Raw genomic sequence first — 19,566 nt, forward strand, 5'->3', positions numbered from 1 at the left:
AGCACACTCATTTGGTCACGCCATCTGATATGGAAATGGAAGAAGCGTGGCCCAATGCGGTGGAAGCATATTGAACTATTCATTTTCATTTCAACATGACATTAGAGGATATTGAAGTTGCTTCAATAAGCTCATTAGGGGCACAAAAAAAGAGAACTCACGGTCTCTGTCTCTTTATGTCTCTTTTTCACAGGCCTAATCAGAGATGAAATATGTCGGCCTGCTTTTCATTTCACTGACTCCTCGACTGTTCATTTTTTGGGGGTCAGTCATTCACATAGGCTCATATTACATTTACAAGTAATGAAGGGTGGAGACTTGGAGAGGTTAACCATTGGGACCCCGTTCTGGATGGGATGGTGCTTGGATTAAACAGCAGTAGCTACAAGCTACAAAAGAATAGGTGAAAACTTTCCCATAGTTTAATGGACTTTCTATAAACAGGAGATTTGAATAATCAAAATAGTCATTATATATGAATTCATTTAATTGGTCATATTATGCTAATTTGCAGCATATTCATTAATTTCTGGTACCTATATTAGTTTATATAGTTTATTATCCAGCATAACTCCAAAAGCCTGTAATTATTGTTGAACTGCAACAATTAAACTCACTATCAGAAGCTCTTCCGGTAAACAAGCAGATTTGTGTCAAGTGTCCTGTGATTGGCTGAGTCCTGCTGACGGGCTGAGCTAAAGGCAGTCGAACCTACACAACTTTCGTTGCCCTTCAGACAAAGACATTTTAAAGCAAAATTTATCAACACTATGCTTTCAATGTCACCTTTTATAAGAAAGGAAAATCAACAATTCAAATCCTTCCATATATGTATGAGTAAGTGGGCTCAGGACATGTGGACAGCGTCACAACTGCACCAACAAAGATCATGGCTGGATGTCTCTGTTTTCGTAAATACTATGCCGTTGTGTACCATTACAGGTTACCTTCAGTCAATCCCCATCAATGCATTTTCTGAATACCTCCTGAGTTAAATGGTTTAAATGTGGGAAGGGCAGTAAAATGCCAGTTGAGCCAGAGGACATCTGCTACCCAAAAAAATAGAAAAACTCATGATCATTTTGGCTATGTACAGTAGCTGTCAACAATATGTTGTTGTGATAATTGTTGAAATTGATCACTTTTTTGAGTTGGCTAGAGTGAAGTGAATAGATAATTTTTTTATTGCTAGCATGAGATGGAGCCCAAAATCTGCACACAGCATCGTATTGTACCTTATTCTTAAAACGGTCCGGTGCAAAGTGTTGCAAAAGTAACAAATACATTGATTTTGTTGCTGGTCCGGCAAAACAAATCAGACCCGCTGTGCTACAGTCACCCAACTTCCGTCACAACTAAAAACTCATGCATCTTGAAAACTAAAGTAAGTGTGGTGCTATGAAATCCATCAGGATGAAAAACACACACGATCCTTGCTGGTCAGTCCAAATTGTCCGCTTTTTAAAACGTCCGCTGAACCTCTTGCCCTTGTCTTTGCGCACTGTCTGGAGAATATGAAATTCTGGCCAATGTTGGAAAAAACATTGTTAGAAAAAAAAACAAAAAAACCTCTCCAGCAACAAAGCTTTCTCAATACTGAATAGGCTACCTCTATTTTTTTGCCTACGTTTATATCTAAGATGATAATTCATCATAGTAACCCTGTAAAAAAGTCAGAAAAGATAGAGAAGCATAATATGATCTCTTAAGATGTAATGTAACAATGTAGATATAAAATGCAATACGTCAGAAGGATATGTCTAACTATTAACAAAGGTCATAGCTCTGTGACTCCAGCAAACTTCAAAAGAAAGTGCTGCTGCTGCAGCTGCTGCTCCAAGTTAACTCATTTTCAGTTGATATAAGTCTTGTACTTTCAAAACTTGTGTTTAAAACAATGTTCATGAATCCCTCATTAGCAGGATTTAAAAGAAATCCCAGAGGGTTCTTGCCATAGTTTCTGTCCGAAGAACTCTTTGTTTTCTTCCCACCAATTGTAGCAGCATGCAGGGGATTAAAGCAAACAGGCACACGCTATGTGGCAGCATGCCAGGGCGAACATTTTCCTTTTTAAAGTTCGCATTATGGCTGGCCATTTGGGGTGCATAGGGCTTTTCTCCAAAAGCTACACTCTCCCCGTAGCTCTCGTGTTTTCTTTCAGTTTTCCTCCTCCTTTCCTTTTCTCCCCAGACACACGTCTAATGCTTATTCATCAGCAAAGCTTTAGCTATTTGACTTCTAGGAAAAGGCCACCTTCAGCCTCTGAGATACATATGCGCTCGCAGAAGTGCCCTGGCCTTCGTACTCAATTTGCCCCAAACAGGAAAGCTGTCAGTGGAAGTTAACACTTTAAAAATCCTGATTTCTCTTGGTTGCTCTTAAATGGGCATGAACTCTTGCACTTTGAAAAATATTGCAAATATATTTGTCAGTTTTAGTGTCACCATCAGTAGGGTATGATTCATTTTCTACATGAAAATATCCCAGATTCTACAGGTCATGTTTGTATATTTTTGACAACTCAGTTAATAAATCAGCGTGTGTATTAATGTTGAATTTAGATCATAATAAAATGATCGATCCATTTTGTCTTCCATCTCCTTTTGAATGATAATTGGAGGACTAACTCTGGCCCAGTCTCTGTTTTTCTTTCTGCCTTTTTTTTTAAGATATCCTGTCTGGTTTGGGGCTGGAAACCTTAAGAGGCTCTCCTCTCCCAGACTCTTATCACAGATAGTCATAACAGTCAGCCTGTTGATAGTCATCGACAGACTCCCTCAGGAACCCCCCCACACACCCCATTCACCATCAACTCCTCTACTCATCTACTGCCACTGGTCTTAGACAAATAGACAAGCGAGAAAGTGACAGACGTTTGGCTGAGTGAAGAAAGATGTAAAAAGGGAGGAGTGCACAACAAGGACCGATGAGGACGAAAGAAAAAAAAAAAACCCTCTCAGAGGAGCTTAAAAATGTTTCTGAAAATTCCACAAACATGTGTGTATTTCAACCATTGCCAAAATGGAGGGATGTGTTATGAAAGATAATAAGTGAGGTCATCTGAGACGTCTGTGGTGTAACTATGATCATATCAAAGCAAGGATATAATACTTTATGACCAAGCCCTTCTGGGTTGAATTATGTGTTAAAATTAGTTATCACAGTAATTATTATATTGCAACTGTGCAGCCAGACGACAATGGACTTTATATTGATCAAGTTGACTGAAATCCTTTTCCTTCCAAAGTGTTTTCGTTTAAACAACTTTTATTTCTTATTTATGGCATTTTCATTTTTGAGTTTACTGGATTGTTTATAATCACGGGATATTGATTTGACTTTATAAACATGGCCCTGTAATCCTTTAAAAGCACAAAGTAACCAAAATTGCCATTGTAAAATTTTAGCCCAACAATAATATACGCCATCTGCTGCAATACACTGAACCTAAATCATTTGAGAGAAATCAGCTGCATTTTTGAGGATTTTTTTTTTTTTTTTTTGCAGGCTGGCAATAACTCGTTATTTTGGTTTTGCAAGCACTGTGGTCTACCAGTGAACCCAAGCAGCTCAAGAATCACATGTTGGATGCTTTAATGCTTTCTGGGTATCAGAGTGGAAATGCAGATTTGGTGAAGAGAAGCAGAGAGGGACAGAAAGAGTGTATGCAAGAGCGGGAGTGAGAGAAAGAGGAAGCTGACTATTGTCTGGCTGGGGGCTTTGGGGACTGGAAGAGGTGTTAACTCAGGCTCATTTTAGCAAGACGGACAGCTCAATCTGAGGGCTGCTCCGCTGCAGGCCACGGCCATTCCCTCCTGTCTCAGACGCCCCCTCTGGGCCAGCACTGAGTCATCCATTTAAAAACCATTATGCACCCCCTTCAGCACAACATGATAGAACACCAGGGCCCCCGGTCCAGCGTGTGTGTGTCTCTCTGGTTGTGTGTGCAGGACTGCTAAGCCCTCAGGATAGGAAGCAGAGTCAGGCAAGGCCCTCGGAGAGTATAGTGCAGGGATCAAACTCTTGGAGTGACTGCTGCTATTATCTGGCTGGTAGATTGGCCTGACTCTATTGACAGAGACATGTCACCTTACAGTGGCTGCAGGTATCATGCACCTTGCTGATTGGCATTTAATGGGCTCGCTGGCTGTCTAAACGAGGGACACAATTCTGACTATGATCTAATAAAGGCATAAGTAAAAATAAGATTGAGATAAAAACAGCAATTCTTGACTTTTTTTTTAGAATACAAGCTCTCTTAACTCAGTGCAGAACAGGACGGCAGTGTGGACACTTTGAAGGAGAGAAATCCAAGTAATGCTCCATGTTTTGACACATATGAGTATAAATATGTATTTGAAGTAATGCAACATAAAAATGGTGTAGGAGGGAGTAATTTGAGCAGGTGTATGTAATAATGTATAAAACTACAACACTGCAAAAACTAATTTCTAAGTAAGAAAATAAACTTGTTTCAAGAAAATTAGTTTGGGAAGTTTTAAGAATTCTAATCGAGAAAAATATTTTTCCCTCTGTTGACAAAGATGTTTTTGCTTAAAAAAAACTATTTTGACAATTTTTTGGGAATATTATGCTCATTTTTGGCAGGGCTGTTTTTGCAGTTAATGAGTAAAAAAAAACAAAACAAAACTCAGATACTTTGATTCTGAACAAAAATAGAAAAATATCAGATCTCGGTTGTCTTCTCTAAGCAAATAAAAAGTATGGTTAAGCCCTCTAGGTCCTTTACGAGGACATTCAAACCTTCTCCTCACACTGTCACTGCTGGAAGTATCTTTGCACCTCTGAATCTCATGAAGCTCTGGTTGGCAAGAATGTGTCTTCGTCTCCACCTTTTATTTCTCAAGCTTCAGAGCTTCATATCTCACAGAGTTTCACTCTGAAGGTCAGCCATTACGTCTGTAGGAAGATGGAGTCACTTCCTTGTCACTGGCTGTGAAACTTGGACATTTTCAGCTTATGTACACCGTACAATGCCTGCAAGGTATTGTGTTTTCAAAACCACAGTAGTGGGGAGGGGTAGAACAAGGACATTGTTCACTTTGATTTAGAGATGTGCTTGGATGCAGACCTTTTAGACAAGGTCACCATAAATGCTTTCACACACACAAACATGTATCATGGACCCCATAGCAGCCCTGCAGCCATGTCTGCCTGATTGCAGCAGTGAACCTTAGGAGGACTGTGTTGCCAGGCAAACTTCTTTCTCTCTGTCTGTTCTTTATCTGTTTACTTTTGTGGGGTGATTTTCCATATCAGTATCATTCATCCAGCGCTGTGTGGAAAAAGACAAAAAGAATGCAAGCTCTTCTGTTTGGCCAGTTATTGACTTAGTGATAGGTTAAGATGTCTGGCGGGCACTCTCATGTCGCCATGGTCCTACGTGACGGATACCCATCCAGCCATGGCATGATGAATCTCCCTCACCCTCTGTTGAGCACTAAATCTCCACCTTGACAGCTGGCTTTTCATGTGGATGCTTTACTTCTTTTGTTCATGTCTTAATCACTGAGCTAAGCTAAAGTTTTCAAACGTTTGAAAGAAGAAGTCGTGGCGCACCCTGACACTTATCTGTCCTGACCCACCTCTGACGTCCTGAAGTGTTTACTTGCCTTTGTGTTTTGCCCGAGGAGGGTGGATGGCCAAGTTCTTATGCTGCAAGATATCCTCGTAGGCCTTTCAAGGTGCAGCTTGAAACTTGTCCGATCTGTTTGCCTTTCACAGAATTGGGTTCTTTATCTTGATGTTTGACCCTAAAGGTGGCTGGTACTGAACTGATAGGGCTAAACGTTCTCTGGGACTGCCACGAGACTCAGTCACCTCGAGTGTAGGGGTAGTGGGGTAGAATGAGAGGGAATGAGATAATATTAGACAGAGTCGTTTCCCGCTTAATTTGATTAGCGTGTTTTAGTGCTCTCGGAGGCTGTCATCGATCATGAGTGTGGTTTGAGATCACAATAGCTGTGTGAATCCATGTCTTTGTAACTCCCAATAGTATGTATAGTGTATTTATTCCCATATGTAGATATCTGGTTTGTATGAAAGGAGCTTTTCATGTCAATGAGGTAATTGTCATGTCCTTTTGTCATAAAATCGAGGCCACGCTCTGATGAGCTTGGGCTTGAGCTCAGAGTACATCTGAAATCCACTTTACAGGAGAACCAGCATGTCTTTTTTAGCTTCACCCCCTAAGATCTAGTCTAGCTGAAAAAGACAGAGTGATTATACATTAAGAGGTCAGTTCATTTATTTGTTAATGAAAAAAAAAAACTTTCCCCCAGTCCTGAGTATTTATTAAGTTAATTGTGAGAGATAGACTGCTAAGACCTTGCCGCCACTGATACCAAACTTAATTTATGTTACATTCAAAAGACACAAATTCTTATATTGATACTGCATTTATGTACTGAACTCAACACAGTCCAATTTTCCCTTTTTTATGTTACTTAAAACTTGAGAATAAATGTGAATATATATATATATATATATATATATATATATATATATATATATATATATATATATATATATATATATATATATATATATATATATATATATATATATATATATATATATATATATATATATATATATTATATCAAAACCTCAAGATTTTAACATGTTTGCACTTGCGCTCCATATGCCAGCTATGTGAAATCGTTTGCTCACATATGGAGCCACTTTGGGACATGTGTCTATAGTCTCACATTGTAATGAAAGGCATATCAAACCTGCGGTTTCTAATAACAGTATTGACCAACAGTATGCGGTTTTCTGTCATCATTATTTGCCTTTGACAGAAACCCCAAGTTTACACACAGAGCAAAAACACCAGAGAAAACTATAACACCACAAGTCCTGGGCCTTGGTGCTGTAATATCTTCCATTCACGTTCATTTTATGTAGGTTTTAAACATGCCATTAGCCAATTTAATCCAATTTTCCCAGCTTTCGGAGCACTCCAGTGGAACAGATTCCATTTAATATTAAACATATGGTCGCCGTTGCCCCTGGAAACACCGCAGCAGTGCTGTTTTTATTAACCTGTTAAAGACAAACCTCCTGTGTCCCAGTGCAACCTATTGTCAATTATCTCCAATGAACATTGTAATTGATAACAAGGAAGCAGGGCAGCAAATTAAATGTCAGGTTTGATTAGAAGCCTGATGCCTTATCATTTGTTCATAACTCGTTACCAACATCTGTTAATTAGTTAATAAATTAATCTGCAAGGCCCAGATGAAAGATGTACAGGCCCTTGAGGAAGCACATGGGGCAAAGTCATCCATCTTTGAAGGGAGCAGAACTCGACAAATATTGTCCCTGGGATTTGGACTGTTATTACTTGGTCACTGGTTTCAGACCTCAGCCCCTCTACCCAAAGATTCTCAATGAAACCTCTTGTTTGGCTGAATAACCCTCCCCAGCCTCACCATCTCCTCACGCATCTCCAACACAATGATGTCCTTTATTGAACCAGGTTTTCCTTTTTGAAAGACATGCTTTAAACATTAATTTGAAAACCCCTCGCACTGGTCTATCAGTCCTCTGCCGTGAGGTAACTCCTGTGCGATCCTTCTGAGCCCGTCTCGGTCGCTGTGTATCTAGTGAAACCTCATCGTTCATCATTGCCCTGATGAATAGTCCCATCAGTTAGTGCCTCAAGGCATCAACAGACAATGATGCTGCTCTTTACTGCTGTGGTGGGAGATGACATTTGTCAAATGCTGTTTATGCTGGTTCTCAAATTTATGCCCACATGAGGAAATACCCCCGCTCAACATCCCCTTTTTTTTTCTTTTTGTGGTTATCAGCATCTCTGCAAGAACTTATTGCAGTTCACTCTGTCCATTCCATCTTCACTCACCCGCGTCTCTCACCTTAAATCCCTTTCGCTTATGCTGCTTTACCTTTCTTATTTTTTAGTTTTTGACTCCAACAGGAGTGGTCTAATAATCAGGTTCCCGTGGCTGTTGGGATTGCCATTTTCCATAATCAGATACTCAACCAGGCCTAAAAGCCTTGGCTGTGGAAACACCTATAGCTCATTGTGGGTCCCGTGCAGCGCTGCAGAGCTCAGAGCAGTGTGTGAAAAAGGAAAATGAAGCATACAGCTGAGCCTTTTAATTACTTTTTATTAGGCGCAAAGAATTACACTTTGGCACAGTGTGCGTCTTTGTCAGAGTCGAATGGGAGAAGCATTAAGGACCTTCGTGATTGTATTTTTTGTTCTAGAAGGAGAATGACGGCCATTTTTCCAAACTTTTTGCATAAATGGATGAGAAACATCACACATGTTACATGCATATACCGTAACTAGACGTGCACGCACATACACTCAAACAAAGATGCAAAAGGCACAGGCAGGCAGGAAAAAAAGACATTCTCCCATGTTTTTCTTTCCTCTACTCAGTCATTTAGAATAACAAGGTAGAGTGAGAAGCTGAGCGTAATGACGACATCAGATCTACAAACAGTGTTGAATTGTTGAAGTGTCAAACACGCTAGGATGTCTTTACCTTGGAAAATCTCCGGGATCGCTTGAGTGACTCTCGCTCATTTTCTCCACCACTGTCACTGCGGTAAGACCCAGCGTCGTGTCTGTGTGAGACAACGAGGAGGCTTTTGACAGAGTCAAGATTTGTAGGGGTTGTCAGTGCACGTTAAGTATGTCTACACAAGCACAAGTCTGCACATTTTTCTGTTATTCATCTCAAGCACTGGCCCTCCACACCGATCTAAGCTGGATCTGTGAAACTACGAAAGTTTTACAACAGTTTGGGGCTGAAATATTTATTTAGCATGAACGGTTGTGTCAAGATAAAACTTTATGCAGAGGTTTCAGTCATTTCATTAATGACATTTGGCTGTTTTGTTACATTTACCCACATTATTCTGCATTTTATACTATGGAACATGAGTGTGTTGGTATATTTCTTTTTCTTTAGTTTTTATCTTCAGTAATTGTAAAAAGAGACAAGCAAAGGATAACTTTAAGTTAAGGATGTGCCTCATAAAGGAACAAATGCAAAATAAATCATCTAAGTAAGCACTGTATGCAAACTAATAAATTAGCAAATGGCAACAAAAAAAATATCTTGTTTTCACCACGAGCAAAGATAAACTGAGTATTAAACATTGTTATTACAAAAGAGAAGTAAGCTAAAGAGTCTAACTTGGTCTAGTGCAAATCTTCTTATTGGTCAGAGCGGTACCCAGCAAGCCTCTCAGTCATTTTGTCCTGGATGAATGTCATATGATTGTGCTCTGTGCCACTCTTTCCGGAGAGGAGGTGAGCTGATGTCGGAGCAGCTGGTACACAGTGGTACCCAGCATACCATCTCAGAAAAAAAAAGAAAGAAACAGGAAAGTAGCTACTTTGCTTCTGTGAGACGCTTAGGCTGGAGCCATGTGACGCCAACGTTGTGCCAAATAACAGAACAAAGGCGGTGTCATGTTGTGGGAGTGTGTGTGTGACTGCATATGCCGGGGAAAGTAACCCTGACCTTTACGTACAGATAATGTCAAATAATAGTCTGGTTATTCGTCATTAAAGTTAATATGTCATACTGTGCTCATTCTTTTTCTTACCACAATTAGCCATATTATTTACTTAGTATTAAACAACTGAATACTATGAACCCAAGTTCATGATTAACTCTTCATTGTCATTGTTTTCTGTTATTCTAAGGAGTCCGAGTGTTTCTGGGGACAAAGCCTGCTCCCCTCTGCTGGTCAGGATCTCACAATGCTGCAGAGCACTTTTAACTTTTTCGTTTCAATGTTGTTTCTTTGAGGAGAGCGAGTCAGACATTCTAGTGCAGAAAAACATACAAGTGCGCTGTATCAGAGCTCAGCACACAAAGCTCTCACACAGTTTTTTCATGTGCACTTTGAAGCGTCTACCAAGCTACTCAAGCAGAACAAGTCAGCACTTTTGCAGCCCTTCTCCTTATTGCTCTCCTGTGGAGTGGGTGTGTGGGGAGAGGACTCAATCCATTACTTGTTCTATTTTATCACCACTCTCTTCATATTTCTACGCTACATTCAATGTATCTGTTTTTTTAATGTCTTCATTCAAGATAAATTCAAGAAAAATTGATTTGCCAGGAGAAACAAAAAAAGCTGTAAATTGATAGGGAAAATAGAAGTAAACGCTACAAATTTTGTACGAATAAGAAAAAGGGAGCTTTGGATCAACTTCATCACGGCACCGCAGCCGCCATGAATCCTGTAGGCTGTGGGTGTCCAAACCAAATCATTATTTGAATTTTATCATGTGATTGTGCCTCAGAATCAGCATATTATTGTGACTTTGAAGAGACATTTCCTGTTATTTAGCTGATCAAAATGGGCTGATTCAAAAAAAAGACTTCAAATTGTAGGGATTTTAGTTTACTAGTGTTATTTATTTTATTTATTTTTTTATTCTTATTTTTTGCAAGTGGACAGTAGCCTTGATGAAGCTGATCCACCCAGGTATTGTGGTTCATTGAGAAAAAAAAAACACAATTTCTTACCAATTCACCTTTTTTAAAGGACTTTTTAATCCTAATGGTGTTTGAACATTTTCAACTTTAATTTTGGAAATGCTTTTGTGCTGCCAGTACTGTTTTTTTTTTTTTGTTTTTTTTTTTACTTACAGTACATGGGCCCAAAAGTAGTCTCACTTTTGGCATTTAACAGACTTTATTCTGTTTACACATATCTGGTTGTACTGTCAAGTGTTGGTTTGTAAGCTTTCACGTGCTTTTACAACTAAATACACAACATAAGCTTTAATTATACCAAGATCACACACTCAAATCTTTTCTTTTGTGAGTCATTGATTTTTCTCTCTCCTCTCTCAACCTCATGTGACCTCTCACTCTATTTCTCCTCTCTGTCCTTTCTCTTTGCTCCATCCTCCTCTTCTCCTTGCCTCCGGGGTCCCGGTGCTTCTAATTCGGCCTTATCAGTGAAGTAATTTAGCTGCCACAGCTTGGGTTTCTGTTGCGCGGCGAGTGGCCTCATTGTCCAGCCCTGCTGTTGCTGAGATAAATCCTCAGATTGAACAAAGTCCGCGCTGACCTTTACAAACTCCCAAATCTCACTGTGTACACCCCTCCATCTGAGATTCGCTCTGCCTCAAGCTCTTTTCTTTGGGTGGTGGGGCTTGGGGCCCATCAAATGGGAGGAAGAAGGCAAATGAGTGTGTGTGCGCGCGTGTGTGTGTGTGATAGAGAGAGAGAGAGAGAGAGAGAGAGAGAGAGAGAGAGAGAGAGAGAGAGAGAGAGAGAGAGAGAGAGAGAGTGAGAGTGTGTGGGGTCAGGGTGGATTGAGTGAGCGTGAGATGGACAAGAGAGAGGGATTAAGACGGCTGACTGAGCTTGTCTATATTTCCAATGGCACTTTGCTTTAAGAGGGAGGCAGAGAGGGAAAAAGTGCACTGCAAACAAAGCATTCAAGTGTGCATTTTTGTCTCCTTCAGACTGCCAGAGCAGGTTTTGGTGGGTCACACTCTGTGCATCCCACTTTGTACTTTTCAAAAAGCAGCACAATGCAAAAGCAAATGTGTACCTTCCCTTCATGACGATCCCCCCCTGAAATAGCTCGTTGGAAAAGTCATGACGGATGAACTTCACTCCTCATCTTCGTTGTTATCTGTCATGTCCATTCCTGGGCAGCGGGCCTGAGAGGAATCTGATGGGATTTTTGGTCTGACCCACAGTGAAACAGCTAGAGTAGAACAGTTGAAGCCAAGTGCGTGGGGGAGTGGAGGAGCAATGCCTTGGTGGAGAGGTTTGAAGCACAATGCAGCAGAAGTACCCTCTCCATTCTGAACCACTGTCATCCTTCAGAGGCCACTCCACCTACTCTCCACATCGTAAGCCCTCTCTGCTCTCTATTCCGGCCGTCTGTCAGTCGGACAAGGAACCTCGTCAGAAGGTCTTGAAGTTAAGGGTTGTGCCAGAGTGTGGAAGGAGGCAGAGCGGTAGATGAGAGGAAAGAAAAGATATTAGTGAGGTGGTTGCATGCGGAGGGTCCACTGTGTCCAGCAACAAGACATAAATGCAGGTGTGGGGCTTATGGAGGATTGAAGACAATACGCACCTTTCTTTCTCGTGATCCGCTGGTGAAGGGTGGCCCAGTGTGCATCCCATTCTCCCTCCATCCATCGCTCCTCTTCCCCTCCTCCCCCCCTACCCACTGCCACCTGCCTGCAAGCCACCACCAGTGTTCCCAGGGAGATGAGCGCTACGGAGAAGAAGGCCCACAAGGGATTAACTTTTCACATGGCTTGGAGTCCTCATCTCAAAAGACCTGACAACCCCAGACGGCTTGATTAAAAAAGAAAAGAAGAGAAGAGGAAAGGGGAGGGTGGGAGGGTATAGGAGGAGGAGGAGAAAAAGGGGAATTCTTCACATGATGGCCCCGAGAGAGGGATTTTGGATATTGGGTGTCTTTTTTTTTTTTTTTTCATCTAAAGCCCCCACATCTTGGTTGAGAATGAGCAAATTGTTCCTCCTGTTCTCTCACCAGTCCCCGTGCTGCCCAGCATGAAGATGTGGGTGGGCACCAGCACATGATGATTCTTCACAGGAAACCTGAAGATGTCTTTTAGTCCAGCAGAAAATATTATTTTCATTTTGTTTCCATTCAAAAGCAAAATATGTAGTTTTCAATCTCCATTTCCTAAAACAGTCGTTTTTTAACACACATATATGCTTTTTTTAATCTATCGGTAATGTATTCATGTATGGAAAACCCTCTCTTTTTGAGTGTATGTCAGCATTACATTACAGGGAAGGAAGATATGGGCAGAGAGAGCCGGCGAACCGTTGCCGGCTTAAAGTTCTAGTGTTCAAGTGGCAAGGCGCCCTATTTCCCCTCACTCTATCCCAGATAAATTGGGCATCTCAAGTTTGTCTGTGAGAAAGAGCGGACAAAAATCAAAACAAATGCTCCCAGTGAAGTGAAGATGGGAGTTGGGGTTGGCTTTCCTCTCTGGCTAACGGATCAGCAACTCAACCTAGCGGGACAGCGGGCCACTTAATACCTCCCATCTTGTCCAGGTAACAGAGTGGCCCAACAGGGAGGTCAGGGAAGGTAGCAGAGTATCCTTTTTCAGATCACCACTCACCCTCTGGCTTCCTCCGCATGGCTCACTTACCCTCTTCTCATCTCCACTGCTAGGATAAACTCACCCTCTCTTCCCACACCCCTCAGACAGGACACAAACATTAATTAAGAAAGTTTTCACAAACAGTTACACCCATGTTCTCTGGAAAGGGCGAGATGAATGTTGTTGCTAGCCATGCGGCATCCTCAACATTTCTTAATTTCACAAAATTTCAAACACAATCTGGATTCTGTTTTTTATTTTCAAACTTAAAAGAAAGTTAATTTTTTCTCTATGGTTCTTTGAGTTACAAACAAAAGATTAAAGCTTGGATGCAAGTACAGTTACTGTTAGGGTGGCAATTTCTCAAAAATATTAGTAACCTTTGCTGTTAATACCAGTGTAGCAAAGAATAAGAGCCTGCATGTCTAATGGTTGACTAGTCCACTAAATCAGCCCAAATATCAGCACAGATTTGTCATTAATCATGTTGTCAGACTCTGAGGAGAGGTTCTGTGCTTATGTTGTGTGCACTTGACCTTGCTGATGTACTAAGGGGACTACAAGACTTGAGGTCTGTCCTCCATGTGGAAGATCTTTTTTCCTGCTCCAATGGATAAGTAGGAGAATGTATATATATATATATATATATATGAGCAGAGCTTATATTACTATAATCTACAGGTAGTTTTTGCTTTTATGCCTTGAAAAAGTGTTGTTCAACATACGATATGAACAACAAATACATGCCACCTGCTCTGACTTCTTCCGCAAGTCCAGAGACATGCATATTGAGTTAATTGAAGACTCCCGCATAACGTACCGTAGGTGGAAATCTGAGTGGGAATTAATTTCTAGCTCTGTGCAATTGACTGGCGACCTGTCCAGCTCACACCCTGCCTCTCGCCCATTGTCAGCAGCGATAGGCTTCAGATGAGAGACACTGACTCATATTCTTCTGACCCTCAACAGTAAATCAGTTTCCAATCAGTTTTTCTTTGTCTGAGCACTCCATCCCTGCTGCACGGCTATCATTAAGTGACTCATTTAGGCCATCACAGGTAGGCCCACGTCATAGCCTGCTGATGGCTTTTAACGTGGAACAGAGGTTTTTCTACTGTAAATCATGCTGAAGTAGCCGAGGCTAATGTGACCCCTATAGTTTTGCACTGCATTAGTGCCAAAAGACCCAGCAGTGAGCCTTTAACCTGAAGACGACAGGGCCGTTATTATGTTCTCTGCAGGATAGGCTCGGCCAGAAGACACTTAGCTAAGCATTCAAAAGGACACGCACACAAGGAGTTACATAGACAATAGGGTAATTATTAGCATATATTTCTGAAAATGTGTTATATTTGTGATATATATCAGAATTTCAGTTCAGATTGAAATCTATAATTGTTCATCGCTCAAGAAAGAAATCTGAACAAATGTGCATCCATAGAGAAAGACTCTCACATTCCGTTTAACTTGAGTGAAATCACGTTTTGAGGCTTAAATCTATGCTCTTTTCTTACAATAACAGATCAAAAAACATGCACTATTGTGCACATAAAAAAAGAAAGAATTGGCACACGTGCTCTGCCTGTGCCCTCCTTGACCACTCCAGTGGCTCTAGTTACCAGGTTTACTGTCTCTCTTCACTTCCTAACTCTTTTTCGTCACTGTCCCTCATGCGCCGCTTGTATTTCCAGAAAATTCATCCTGCTCTCACTTCTCTTGTCTCGGTATCCTGTGCCACTAGACACTGAATGGACCACAGAGAAAGCTGATCTCACAGACGTGGACACACAGACGCTCATATGTTAGCGCACACTCACGAAACTGCGTGTGGTCCCAGCACCTCTGTCTTCACCATGTTTTCTAATGCTTCATCAGGTCCCATGCTCAGAGTCACGGACTTAAGACTAATCTTTAAAATTCCTCACTGTCTCAGTCCCTTTTGTCTCATCAGAAGTCACTTGGCAACCTTTTTGCTTTCTCCTCTACAGTTTCCTTTGTAAGGTTTCACCTCGGTGTGACAACAGGGGGCCGGGTTGTTTTCTTTCCCATCTTCCTCTCTTTTTTATTTTCTTCCCTCCTGCCCTTTTTCCCCTTCTTTGCATAATTCAAATCAGAATTCCTGTGTGAGTACCTTGCTCTTGACCTAGCATAGAAGGCTACTGATTGCTTTAATAGCAGTCCTCGGACCGGGAAGGTGGGTGTCTTTAAGGAACTCCGGTGTGAACGGTCTGTGTGCAGTGTGTACTACCAAGGGGTGGTTGATTAGAACTGACTTCAAGAGTGTTAGGAGAAAAAGAAGTACCAAAATGCAAAGTGAGAATGTGTGCTTGCATAATTGGGGCGGAGAGGATTGCAGCAAGGTCAAGTAGAACAAATGGCCAGTGCAGTGAATTCTATAAGTCGGCTGAAAAAGAAAAAAAAAGAAAGACAACCAATTGCAAATGAATATGTGTGTTTAACAGATGTTTAACAGAGACAGGTCACTTTGTTGTTAAATAAATGATGGTGTGATAGAAAATGAAGGAGCATTGCAACATGGCTTGATGTGTTTTTTCTGGCAAGTTAGATGTAAAATATCAAATGGAATACATACAACTATTAAAATGAGCTAAAATGTTTGTCAGAAGATGCACAAATCGTTGCAAGTCTACATTCTTCAGCTGGAGGATTGCCCTAGCATTTGCCAGAGTCATGAGCAACAGAGTGAGCACAGCGAAGGTTGGGGTTAGGCCTGTCAAACCCAAAGATTGAGTTTGAATTAGGTCCACCATTGAAAGCTTGTGAAAGGAGTTCCTGAGCCTCCTATTCTCTGCTAGCAAATTGGGAGGAAATCTGGCTATTGTGCAGAGTTTTGAAGAGGCTGGTGGTGAGGAGGAGACTCCACACTGTGCTCACCTATAGATGAGAGCGAAGACAAAAAAGTCCCAGGACATCTCAGAGAGGCTTTGAAATCCCTCTTGGCCAGAGATGGAGGCAGCTTGGAGTAGCTCCTGGTGTGGAAAAGGTCAACAGTGCTCAAGCTATGAAGCCAACAAATAGAAAAGGATTTCACTTGCGTTTGCAGGGATGGAAAAAGTATAAATGAAAGGAATCAGATTAAAAAAAGGATTTCCATAATTTGAAAAAAAAAAAAAACTGTCTTCAAATTCCCAGATGTAGTTTACACTTTAAAAGCACTTGTTATAGTCAGTTTGAATTCATTCAAGTTGTAATTTCCTCCTAAAATGACTTTGTGTACTTGATGTTCTTTCATCTATTTCTCCATACATAGCCCTGTCTCACAAGAAAACTTATAACAGGTACATTTGTCCCCATGACTAACATGTATTCACAATAAAGGGGGAGAAGATAAATTTTACTTTACTTGTTGTTTCAAGTTTTGTTCAGGTGACATGTTCCCAACCCGAAAACATGTATCTATTTCTATTTAACAATCATTTTTCCACTCCTAACCACATGTTTATGAATATGTCATCCTCACTGTATTAGCACAAATATTTGGACAATACTGGTTTTGATGGGACTCAAACTTTGAGAACTTTAATGTGTTTTCGAATATTTCATAGTTGTGGAATTTCCTTTTTGTGACAGTTTCCAGGACAAAGTGTAGGGTTGTTAGGATTTTAAATGGCAAAAATGATTTTGGGGCCTAGAAAATGACTTGACTGTAAAATGTTCTATGTCCATTTACAGTTGTGTTTCCGTTGCAGTGTTTCGCAAAAGATGAGCAAAACTGAATTTGTAATAAAGGTTGCTGTGTGGGGGCAGTGTTTTCATAGAACAGTGTTTTTCTCTGTATGAGCATAACTGTCCCAGTTCTGTCTCTGTAGAGCTCTGTATCTCGTCCTACAAGACTTCTCTTCAAAGCAGCGGAAACGAAAATCTCAACTTTGAAGAAGATGGACAAAAACATCTTTAGTCTTTGACAAATTATTGCAATTCCTGCCACTGCTGTTGAGAAAATAGTCAAATGATGGACGCAGCGGATGATCATTCTAATGGTAATTCAGAGGAAAGCCCTCATGTAACACATAATGATTAAGTAGTACTATAGCCCAACTGTATTTTGTTAATGAGGCCAAAAACAGCGGGTAAATAGATTTTGATTACTTTCAATTGACCGGGTACATCACATTCAGCACTGCCAGAGACATAGTGATACACAGCGATAAACTGGATTATTGAAATGCCTGAAAAACCACCTCATGAAAGCATAAAAAAGTTTTTTTGTGATACTTGGGAGTTTTTTTTTCTTTCCAAATTATACCCATTTCCATTGCAGGTGTTCTTTTTCAATTTTTGGTTTTTGCATAAATCTATCAATAATGGCAATACGACTTTTTTACGTGAAAGCAGTTGTACTTTTTTAAGAATGTGTGAAAATCCTAAATCAAAAGGACTCATTGGTGGAGAGGCTGATGGGACACTTTGATGGATGGGGACTCAAATGACCTATGCTGATTTGACTGTGCTTCATGCGGTTTTGCGTAAGAGTGAAAACAGACAGTCCCTCTGGCTAAGTAGTAGGCATCTCACCAGACACTGGCAGTGCTGCATTGGAGCTACCCTCTTCCTGATCAGCGGTGCAGCCTGGGGGCCCTTCCGGAGTCTGTCACCCCAATGAAGCCTGTCTCCCCCTCCCAATGTGGCTTACTATACGAATGCCACCCCTCTCTTCTTATTTTTGCTCCTCTCTCTGTGTGTCGATCTCTCTCATTAATCAATGTCAAGCTGCCCAACAACAAGGCCAGCATTCTTTCTCTGCCTGCCTCCTTCGGTTCCTTGTATATGTCATTGTGACCCTCCCCCTCCACCAAATCAGCAGCCACCATCGTCCTTTCAAATGTCGCAGAGCTGAAACTCACTTTGCCAACATGAGAGGTTCGGCAAGAAGGAAAAGGAGGAGAATCTGAACAGGGGGCTTTTTTCTTTTCTGTCTATTCTTGTTCACTTTTCTTGTATTTGTTAAAGCTGTAGGGAAAAATACATAACAAAGTTGTTTACATAATTCATGGGGGACTCAAAAAAGTTTGGATGGAGCCATTGTGGGTGGTTGAAGGAAATGTATTCCCGTCTTTGTGCTCTGGATCCATCTTTCCTGCCTCTCTCCATTGATAAGCACTCCACACAAACAGTAATTGTCCAATGGTCATGAGAAACTTCTAGTTGAAGTCATGTCTCATTGAAAAATAAATGATTTTGTTGGCAGTTTTTCTGGTGATGGTGAAATCCAATGCACACATCAAAAGGAAATGTCATTAATATACTGTTCTGTAATCATCAAACAGAAAGGGAAAAGCGAGGCTTTGATTAGATTATATCAAACTTTAGGATGTTCCAAGGATGCCGACATTGGCCACACTCGTAATTTTCCATCATGTAAGTACCTGTATTTAGACTTCAAAGCCCTTTCAAGCATTTCAGCACTAATGTTCCTTTGGTAATTGTGCTCTTTTTTCGTCCTTGTCCATTTCTCACAGGCTCCGTTATTTTCCTCCTTTTTTTCAACATTATATTTCCATCTTAACCAGAAAACGACAATGCTCAGAGATCAATCTATCTCTAATACCCTTTTTAAGCACTTAACTGTCCACGTTTACATTGAATAATGGGACCACTTCTCGCATGAGCTCATCGGCATGCTGTTTGTTTACAAAGAAGCAGATTGCCTCCAAATCAGCAGTCATTTAGGGGGAGCATTTGGTTCGAACCCCCCCCTTCGTTGAGCATCTGTATGTATTTGTTGTACTAATGAACGGAACAAAAGTTTCCGGAGGCCCAGTGGATGGGGGGGAACAGTCTGTGAGGACGAGCTGTGATGGCAAGGGTGAAATGGGTTCTGCCGAGTGGTCAGTTGCGAGTGAGAGCGGTGGTGAGAGACGAGACGAGTCAGAGTGATGGAGATCTGCCTTGTGCCATTTCCTGCAATCCCATCGCAAGCTGTCTTCATAAATGATCGATGGTCTTCCCTGTTATTCATGCCAAAGGCTCCTGATCCTCAGACCTCAAGGGTCACATATCTACCCCCATACCATAAGCATGTGCACATATTCGCACTAACGTGAGACAAACACAAGCAGACTGATGCATCAGCCCAAAAGTCTTTTTTTAAATTTTTGTCAGCAGTTATTGAGACTTCAACCTCCCATGCAGACCTTGTCATAAATACACACATATGAAGCCTTTACCTCCAGGCAGCTGCTATGGATTTGTTAAGATTTGGAGCATAAAGAATGGATAGACAGATAAGGAAAAGGCCACTGAAAGAGGTAGAGAACAAGGAGTACAGAACAGACACTGAGCAGTAAATTACTTTGCCAATCAATCTCCCCCCTGGGTAGCCTTGATGAAAGCTGTCCAAACTTTCCCCGAGTACTAAGTAACCCTCCTACAGTTTGTCAGTGCAGAGCTGGGAAATAGGACTGACAAACAAGTTG

The 19,566-nt window shown here is 41.1% G+C and overlaps 1 protein-coding gene across 10 annotated transcripts in view; it reads left to right on the forward strand.

The window, feature by feature from the left end:
- Nucleotides 1–19,566, forward strand: part of prdm16 (PR domain containing 16) — a 173,104-nt gene that overhangs the window by 62,309 nt on the left and 91,229 nt on the right. The window lies entirely within an intron of this gene.

Source organism: Cololabis saira, chromosome 12 (assembly GCF_033807715.1).
Source record: "Cololabis saira isolate AMF1-May2022 chromosome 12, fColSai1.1, whole genome shotgun sequence".
NCBI lineage: Eukaryota > Metazoa > Chordata > Actinopteri > Beloniformes > Belonidae > Cololabis > Cololabis saira.